The 9,730-nt window shown below is 34.9% G+C and overlaps 1 long non-coding RNA gene across 1 annotated transcript in view; it reads left to right on the top strand.

Moving 5' to 3' along the window:
• Positions 1 to 1,717: 1,717 nt before the first annotated feature.
• Positions 1,718 to 9,730, top strand: part of LOC111086637 — an 18,704-nt gene continuing 10,691 nt past the window's right edge. Inside the window, exons 1-2 of the long non-coding RNA XR_002611372.1 lie at positions 1,718 to 1,794; positions 1,891 to 2,071. This is a non-coding gene — a long non-coding RNA (uncharacterized LOC111086637). The remainder of the gene's footprint in view (positions 1,795 to 1,890; positions 2,072 to 9,730) is intronic.

Below are 9,730 nucleotides of genomic sequence, written 5' to 3'. Positions count from 1 at the left end.
CGAATCTTGATTCGTCTGAGAACAATACGGTCTTCCAAAAGTTCCAGAGGCTTGGTCATCATATCACTTGCCCACTTCTTTCGTCTGACTATGTTGGCAGGTCTTAATAAGGGCTTCCATCTAGCTGCTCTCCAATGATAACCCAATCTGCAGAGAATCCGTTGAACAGATTTCGGGCTCATCTCACCAACTTTGGCCACTTCTGCAGTCGTTAATCTGGGATAGATTTCGATGCTCCTCTTGACAGCCCTTTTTGTCCTCTCTGATGGACCAGGACGACCCGGACGCTCCTCAGTTGTTTCCTTGCCGTGTTTCCTGAACTGCACGATGATTCTAGTTGACTGTCGAAAGCGGGATTCCCAAATTCTGTGAAATTTGCCGCTGACTTATTCCACCATTTGCTTGACCAACTATCCTTCCTCTAACAAAATCTGACAATTCGAGAGAACCTTGAATTCTAGGCATGTTGTAGCACAAGATAATTAGTGTGCGGACCATTTTCATTAATATAGTGCTCTGTGAACACAAATTAGTTAGCATAAATCAGTTAAGTGACGAAAAATTAGATGTCTATTTACTTGTGACCACTCGGTGTATGTGTTAAAACTGATCAAACATTAAAATCAGAGAAAAAATAATAAATTTTCATCTGAACAAAAAACTTTTTAAAACACAAAAGCATAAATTAGGCGCTTCAACTGATACAAAAACAACAACAAAACAAAAACGATTCCAAAAGCATCACGATACTCTAAGGTGAATAAATTTGAAAATCCGTAAAAAGGAGAAGTTATATACTGTTTAATCCCATAACATTTAACCACACCTATTGCGTCATGTATTTGTATTACTCATCGAAACCCAAATATGTATAAACACAGGAAGGTTTCGGGGAGCACACACAGGAAAGTGGCTGGGATGACTGAGCAAATACGTTACTAGAAAAAAAAAACAAATCAATTGGAGAATTCACTTAAATCAAGCTATTATGAAAGAGGAAATAAAAAAATACAAACTGGGTTATTTGAGGGCCTGTGAAATATAGCGCCTTTTAGAATCCCTTTTCCTGGTTATTTAACCCTAAAATTGTTCTTAGAGTTCACCCTATTATTTTCTTATTTAAACATTTTTACTAAGCTATTTATCCATCATATTTTTCGTGAGTTTGTAACTTTGTTTGGTTACAGACCTTGATATAATATGAGTTACACACGCAAATGTAAAGTAAAATATCAACAATATTCGAATTAAACCCATTTAATTACCGCTAGGGCTTCCTACGTATTTTACATTTTAAAAAAACGTGTGATTTCGCCCGATTGTTTTTTTTTCCTGTACTGAGTGTTGTTGTAGTAGATAAACTAAATTTTATGCAATATACGAACCTACCGGTATAGAAAGGTATAACAACAACTCGGTAATTTAAGAATTAATTTGCTTTTCCGTTTTATTTGTTTTATTTTTTTATTCTTTGCTTGTACACATTTTAATTAAACTTATTTATGTTCAAGAATCTTTCTTATGGCCTAAGAAATGTCTGATTTCACTAGCTTGATTAGTGAGGGATGACAACGTTTGAAATTTAAGAACATGTCATGTGGTAAATTTACTGTCACTAACGTTGTTTTAACCATTATATAATTCCTATCGCAAAAGAGTAAATAAAATGAGTGTACTAAAATTATTTCCTAGATGGAGCCACTAAATCGGTTTCCTGTAATATATCCAAAGGGCGTGCATACCTTATCGCTGTCGCGTTGCAATAAGACCGTATCGCAGTTCAAGTTTTGGAAGGTAAGATAAGTAATTTTTTACTTTATTTTGTTCACTACAAGTATATTAATTGTAAATGTTATAAAATAGTTGTTATGATGCTCCACTTTATTTTAGGCAAATTGATGTTTACATATTCAATCGTGCAAGCTCGACCTTTGAGCCCCAGGCTTGAGTCGTGTGTGTTTACCATTTCCTCTTGCCACCTACCGGTGTTGCGCTGAGTTCGTAATGAAAACGTCGTGTAACCTCTCGCTCACTCCTGCTATACTTCCTTTACCTTCGGCTTTTCTCGGAGGTTAGTTCATTCCTTTGTAACAATCTAAAAGAGACGTTGAAATTTCTTCAGATTTATTTGTTTTAACTTGTAGTAGTGGAAATAATGTTTGGCTTTATTTAAATATTATATAGCTGTCTTATACGTTCAGGATCATCTGGTTTTGTACATAAACGTTTCGTGAAACAGTTTATTTCTTTTTAACTTGTACAGTTTTATTGCAAATTGCTTTCGTACACGTGACCAGTAGAGTCTGGTTTTAATTTTATTCATAAATTTAGACTGCATGGAAATTTTTCATTTTTGAGAGGGCGTTACGTTATCGCGCCGTCTAAGAGCGTGTAGTGTGTCTTAATTCAGCAGATGAAAATGACAGATAACGTGTAAAATATGAAGAACAAACCCATCACAGACAAGTTATATACAAATACGAATACAAAATTCACATAGTCTTGGAGATAGTTTGGTAGATGAACTGTATGCCGGATATTTTCCCTTATCTCTGTTTGGATTGGATTGAGACTGAGCTGGCGGATGTTTGTACGCAACAACGTACATTTAGGTAATCTTGAAATAAGTTCCTTATATTTTCATTCTAATCAAATTGTACTTTTTAATAATAACTTCTATTTAATACTTAGGCTTTTGAAGAAAACCTAACCAGCTAACCCATTGAGACCCTTATAACTTGGTCTTACTTGTTTTGTTTTCGCCGTGTTTTTTGTACCTGTTTTTAGATGTTCTAAACCATGAAAGTTCACAACACTTCATTATTTAGGTTTAGGAATTTAATAAAATCGAATATCCAATGGAAATCAGTTTTACAGATTTTCACGCCAGTTTTGAAACGTGGTATAAGATTGTGGTACAGAATACGAAAATTAAAGTTTATTTTTCTGAATTAAATTGCTCTTTCTCTTTTTCACTTAGTGAAATTTAGATTTTGAAATATCCCAGGTTAAATAGTTTCTTATGGTAATTTCGCAGTTGATTTTTTGAAGTCTTAGGATAATTTTGAAAACTTTTAAAATAATTATTGTATTTAAACATAAGTCATATCGACATTATTAAAACTTTGATTACCTAACGTAATTTACTTTAAGTTTGACAATTACGTAATTTAAGTGTTTTAGAATGTGACGTTGATGATATATAATAACGTTACGGATACTTAATACCTCACTTGGAAATAAATTACCCAGCGGTGGCAATAAGTAACTATAAGTTAAATTTACTCATTATGGGCATATTCCATTAAAAAAATAAGTAGATCGACTTTAACATGGACCTGAACGTTTAGTTCTACATCTTTGTATGTTTAGTTATTATTATTGTCTTCTATTTTACCGAGTATAGATTGCTTACCCAGCTTTTCTCACAGTCCATTAAGCCTGTTTGGAAGTGTACATTACTCGTATATTGTTAAGCACTGTTTTTATAACCAGGTGTTCAGCATTCCGTCAATGTGTGTGAAACTTGGGATTTTTATTTCTCACGTCATTGATAAATTATGTAATGATTTAGGTATAATTCTACGTTTCAGTAAGGTTGGAAGGGAGTATTTTTTCAGCTGAGTTAGAGAGTGGGCAAAGACAGAATTTCATGAGTTTACCATTCCACATTGTCTTTGTCAGATATGAATTAAGGTGTTTACTGGAAAAAGACCATTCCACGAAGACTGTCGGACATGAATTAAGGTGTCTACTAGGCAAAGACAGAATTTCGTGACGTCACTATTACAAAGGAGTTTGTGTCGAATATGAATTAGTGTCTACACAGATTTTCATGACATTTTCAGGATTTTCTTCATATATTTTTCCAAGTGTCCATGACTTTATGTACAGTGTTTTGAAGAATGGGAAGAAAGTCCCACCTTTACTGAAGTAGGGAAATCTGTTCTGTCTATGCAATGAACAACGATCAATGACCACTTTTAATTAATTTTCAGGGCTACAGGAGAATATAATGTAATACAGAATTATTTTTTAACAATTATTAGTAATGATTTCGTTTTTTACAAAACACCAAGCCTAGTTCAATAATGAAAAAACTTCAGTGAAGTATTCTGTTTAGGTACTAATTTTTTTAACGTGTGAAATATCAGAAATTTATAAATACTTGACAAAAAAAGAAGAAAGAAACGTGATTTTTACAGGATTTTCATAGGAGAAAGAGAGAGACACAGAAAACCTGACTTCAAAAATCATGGGAATTGTAAACCAGTAGCCAACATGTGAATACTGTTTCGTATGCTTCATACTTAACTCATCTTGTCAAGAAAATTTCATATTTTATTAGAACATATGATGAAATCACGTGATTTATTTTCGTCAATAACACCCATCACCACGAATTCAAATGAATCCTTTGTGTCCACAAGTTTGTATAATGAAATCATTAAACAGTTTGAGTCATACCAGGACATAGATTTTCAGACATCCAGAAAGCATTATTCTCTTATAACATTAAAATCTTTACCTCCAACAACTTGTTATCAATTTACAGAACCGTGGCCAAAAGTATTCAAAATATTGTTAAATCAACACATTAATAGGTGTCCCTAAACTAGATCTTTTTTTTTTCCTTTCTCCGTTGACATTGGACTAATGCAACGATCTTCACTAAAGGTATGGCCAAAATGTTGGTTCAAAGAACAAAGATTATATTCAGTGTTTAACTGGATTTACCAAGACAGCATAAACTAGCAATGAACACGTACTAATAAAAACGTTGAAAATCGTTTATTCTTACAAAGAAACTAATTTGATTTAACCAATTGTAAAAATTATAGAAGAAATTAAAGGGATTGAATCCCTATTGTGGATTTTTTAGCTCGGGAGGATAATAGTTTAAAAGTTGTTGAGTCTACTATTTGTAATGGGGCTGGAGGGAAGTAATGTAGTTGATTACTTCAATCAAATATCAATTTGCAATGCAACCGATGCAATCTTAAAAATAATTATAATGTTTCTTCCCTTTAGATAAAAATAATCGAAAATAGGTTCAAGACCTCAGATCCGGCAGACATTAAATACTGGATCTATGCAAAGGCACGACGGGTTCTCTCAAGAATATTAAGTCAAAACTGTTTGTTTGTAATTAAGCACAAAGCTACACAATGGGCTATCTGTGCTCTGCCCACGACATATATCGAAACCCGGCTTCTAGTATTGCAAGTCCGCACACATGCGCTGTGCCACTAGGGGGTAAAGTCAAAACTAAAAGTGTGTCTCTAGTAATAAGTAAAGGAGATGGCGGGTAAGTTTAGGGCAATATTCTGCATTTAGACCCGTGTTTCTCAACTTGTGGTGCATGGACCCCTGGGAATCTGGAATTCCATAGGTGTTTGCAACAGTAAAGATAGTTTCCATATTATAATTGAAAATAGAAAACGACATTATATTCAATTAATTGAATGTTTTATTTGAACATTTCTTTAACTTACATGCTTATTTATTTCGTAACTGCTTTACGATCAGCTTCTTAAAGTAGACCAGGGTATGGGGAATAGGTCACGTAATTGTTAATGAAGGGATCGTTAAAGGAAAAAGATTAAGAATTATTGCCTTAAACAGATTGGGTGGAAACTTCTGGATATTCATTCGTGTCTGGTTAACATTTTCCCAATATTAATTATTATAATTTTCGATGTATCGTGTTGAAATGCCAATATCTAACTAAGCTTTTAGATTGAGATCCATTAAGTAAGTTTTTTTTCTTTTTGTATGTAATGTTAGAATAGCATAGAATTGTGTTCGCGCAGTTTGTATGTGCTCTTTCAAAGTGTAATGTTGTCTGGGCAAACATCCTCGCTGGGCCCCTTTCTCTCTCTTTTTGATCTTTTTAAAGAACTTATTAAAAAGATCCTAAATTAGGACAGCAACGAGCTCATAAACAAGTCGAAATCATGGCAGCAACCGTTTTTAGTTCACAGTATAAACATAAAAACGTTTATAAAATAACAAATATTTATTAAATATACAAAATAACAAATATATATTAATGATTACTCAAACTATTATTTCAATTATTCTTAATGTATCAAGCGTCTATATGCAAAAAAAGAGAGCCAAAACTATGTTTTTTATGATAAAATGAAGATGTAGTGTAAAGGGGTTTTGCGGACATTACATTCATTCACCCTTTGCCCCCCCCCGAATGCCTGAATGTTGTATAAGTAGTTTAGAGTCAAAACATAAATGGCCCGGCATGGCCAGGTAGTGAGGTCACTCGACTCGCAATCTGAGAGACGCGGGTTCGAATCCCAGTCACACCAAACATGCTCGCCCTTTCAGCCGTGGGGGCGTTATAACGTGACGGTCAATCCCACTATTCGTTGGTAAAAGAGTAGCCCAAGAGCAGCTCATGTCTGTTCTGATCAACAAGCCTTCTTTCTTCTTTAGGGTCCAGGTCTCAGCTCCGTAGAGGAGCACCGGTGTAATCCAGGTCTTATACACTTTGGCTTTCAGTTCACAAATGACTGTGTCTACTTCCTTCCATTTCTTCCAACCCGCGTGGATTCTATCTCTTGCAGCTTTCTCACTTCCTCCTCCACTTCGGATTACACTTCCTAAGTACCTAAAGTCTCCTACCTTTCCTATTATATCTGTGATCTTAACCTTCTTCTTCCTACATCTTCCACTCACAATGACTACTGTATTTCTGTTAGTCATTTTCAAGCATCTTCTGCCACACTTTAACTTGCGTTTTAACTCCTGCTCACTTTCAGCTTTGAGGACAAGATCATCAGCGAATAACGGTTCCCACAGGGGTTCCTTACACTCAGAACATTGATGACAATGACTAACAGTAAGGGAGCTAATGGTTGACGCTTGGTGCAGCCCAACGTTTACTTCAAAATTTCTGAGGGTTGCTGGTTCTAATCTCCGTCCTACCAAACATACTCGCCCTTTCAGCGTTGGGGTGTTATAAAGTGATGGTCAATCCCACTATTTCTTGGTAAAAGAGTAGCCCAAGAGTTGGCGGTGGGTGGTGATGAATAGCTGCCTTCCCTCTAGTCTTACACTGCTAAATTAGGAACGGCTAGCGCAGATAGCCCTCGTGTAGCTTTGCGTGAAGTTCAAAACAAACAAACAAAACATAAACTATCATATACACATATACACACACTATGTAACTTCAGTACAAAATGTCTCTGATCGACTACAACATGAAAGAAACAGGTGCACAGTATTATCATGCTTTTGTTTTGTGATTCTTTATACATTTGTGCCATGGCGATATTCTTAAGTACTGTAAAATTGATTCTAATTACTCTTGTCTTGCTTACATTCCGTTTTTGATAATGCTAAATCAAAAATGACGGCTGTGTGATACTTTTGTATTATTTATTTTTGATATAGCGTGCAGGTCAAATATTTAGTTATTTATTTTTCGTGTAGAGTATAAATCAAATATAATTTTTTTCATGTAGCGCGTAGATGAAACAGGGCTTGAGTTGAGGGGGAGTGAACTGGAACACCGTTACTGTTGTAAGAAGTTGTTGTGAAAACGCTCCTGTTGTTAGAATTTTTTATGAAAACGTTCCTGTTGTAGAATGACCAAGAACATACGTAAATTTAAATATAAGTTATCACAATTTTACCAGTTCATATCGTCTTAGCAGGCCTGCTTTATTGTAGGCCTACTTTGTGACATGTCATTCTACCACATCTGAGTTACTTTTCTGTGTTAAAATACGTTATGAAGTCACCAAATAGTCGAAATAAAAAATTGTCGGCCTCATAGGGGCTCTGAAACTGAGCTCCACATGCTACACATACTTTACACAACTCAAGCCCTGAGATGAAATAGTTTTTCATGTAGCACCAGGGTAAAATATTGTTGTTGTTTTTCAGGTAGCGTGTAGATTAAGTATTGTTATTTTTCATGCAGCATATAATATGAAAATATCGATTATTTGCGCTAACATTGTTGTATTATTTAAACTTGGATGTACTGTATGAGAACTAAGTTGCAAGTAACTTTGCTTTCTCTCTTATGAAAGCCGTGATCAAAAGCGACGGAGATTAGTTTAAGAATTAGTTTTAGAAACGTTTTATCAGCTCTGCGTTCTCCTCAATCTTTGTTTTATTTGCTTAGCTTCGATGTGGTAGCACATGTGCGCGTTCAAAGTGAACGCTGCTTTGCTCATGTTCGAACGCCTTAGTTTCAGATTAGCCAGACCGAGCCCACTCACGCGCTTTCTGCGCAGTAAACATAACAAACTCTGTTTATTGATTGTCATTCTACCTAAGTATACGAAGCATTTTTGTCATTATAATTATTTAAGAAATGTTTTATAGTTCAAGGTAGAGTTCAGTAGAGGAAGTTAGCATGGGGGTCCGTAGGGGGTGGCACTTGCCCCTTTATTCGTTCACAATCTCACACTACTTTGCCCCCCCCCCCCCCGGAAATATTTCTGCGGATGCCCATGGAAGTTAGTTTCGGCCTGCACCGAGGGTGACACATTTTGGCACGTGGTCATTGTTCATTGACGATATGACGTTTTGATGAAAGTAACAGGTCAAGCTTATTGTTAAGACGGTACAAATGAACCACGTAAACGAGTGAAAGAGGTGTAGTTATTTTGCATATTATTACCTACGGCGTTCTTGGAACTTCCACTTGTATGTCTGGAAAGTTGTGAAACCTAAGCAATACTGAGCCTCGTACGCTTTTAATTTTAAAACGATAGAGGTGGTAAGTTATATGTACAAAAGTTGGAAATCTTTCTTAAAATGAATATTATTGCATGTTACCAACTTACGCTGAGGAATTAATATTTTTGAAGTGTGTTTATAAATTTTTATTTATATATTTGTTATCATATAAGACAATTTTTTTTTTTTTACAAAATAAATAGGGTTTTAAGATGAGGATAATATAATCCCCCCTCCTCCTTCAGTTCCGGAGGTATACTTACGCTACTGGCTGGTAAAAGCATATCCACAAAAGGCGAACACGGAAATATACTCAGAGTGAGACACGTGGCTCAGACAGCGCCATCTGGCGCATTTTTGTCAGCTTCTTACTATTTTGTAGTAATTGAAAGAAAAAAATTACTGTTTGTAATAATTTGATAGAGTGTTAACATTACTGACGTACTAACAATAAGTCCTTAAATTTAAAAATATCAACAACTAAGTATTCACTGTTAGTTCCTAAAATTTTTTAAAATCAGTTTTAACTCGTAATAGTTTTGTTTTTGAGCATTCCCCCAAAAGTATTGGAAGTATATATATATATTATTAATTGTTATTAAAAACACTTGATGAATTTCTGCTAAATGTTATGCAAACAGCCTTGTCATTTACACATTTTACATTTGTTGTATAGGTCTTAAAGAAATTAATGTCGCTTTTCTTAAATGAAAAATCCCGAACAACTTGTACATCAAAACAAAACATTTATTAAATGAAATAGTCCCCATTCTTATTAATGATGCTCTTCCATCTTACAATCAGGTTATTAATGCCCTGATTAAAGAAATCACCTGGCTTTGAAGCAAAAAACATATCAATGTCCTTTTTAACACCTTTTAACATATTTGCATACGTTTTCCTATTAAGATGGTGTTGCAGCAAACGAAAAATATGGTAATCTGATGGTGCCATATCTGGAGAATATGGTGGGTGGGGGAGAACTTACCAACCTAACTCCATAATCTTGTGTTGCGTC

Source organism: Limulus polyphemus, unplaced genomic scaffold (genome assembly GCF_000517525.1).
Source record: "Limulus polyphemus unplaced genomic scaffold, Limulus_polyphemus-2.1.2 Scaffold1280, whole genome shotgun sequence".
NCBI lineage: Eukaryota > Metazoa > Arthropoda > Merostomata > Xiphosura > Limulidae > Limulus > Limulus polyphemus.
The sequence above is the reverse complement of the archived record's forward strand: the minus strand, read 5'-3'. Positions and strand labels throughout refer to the sequence as shown.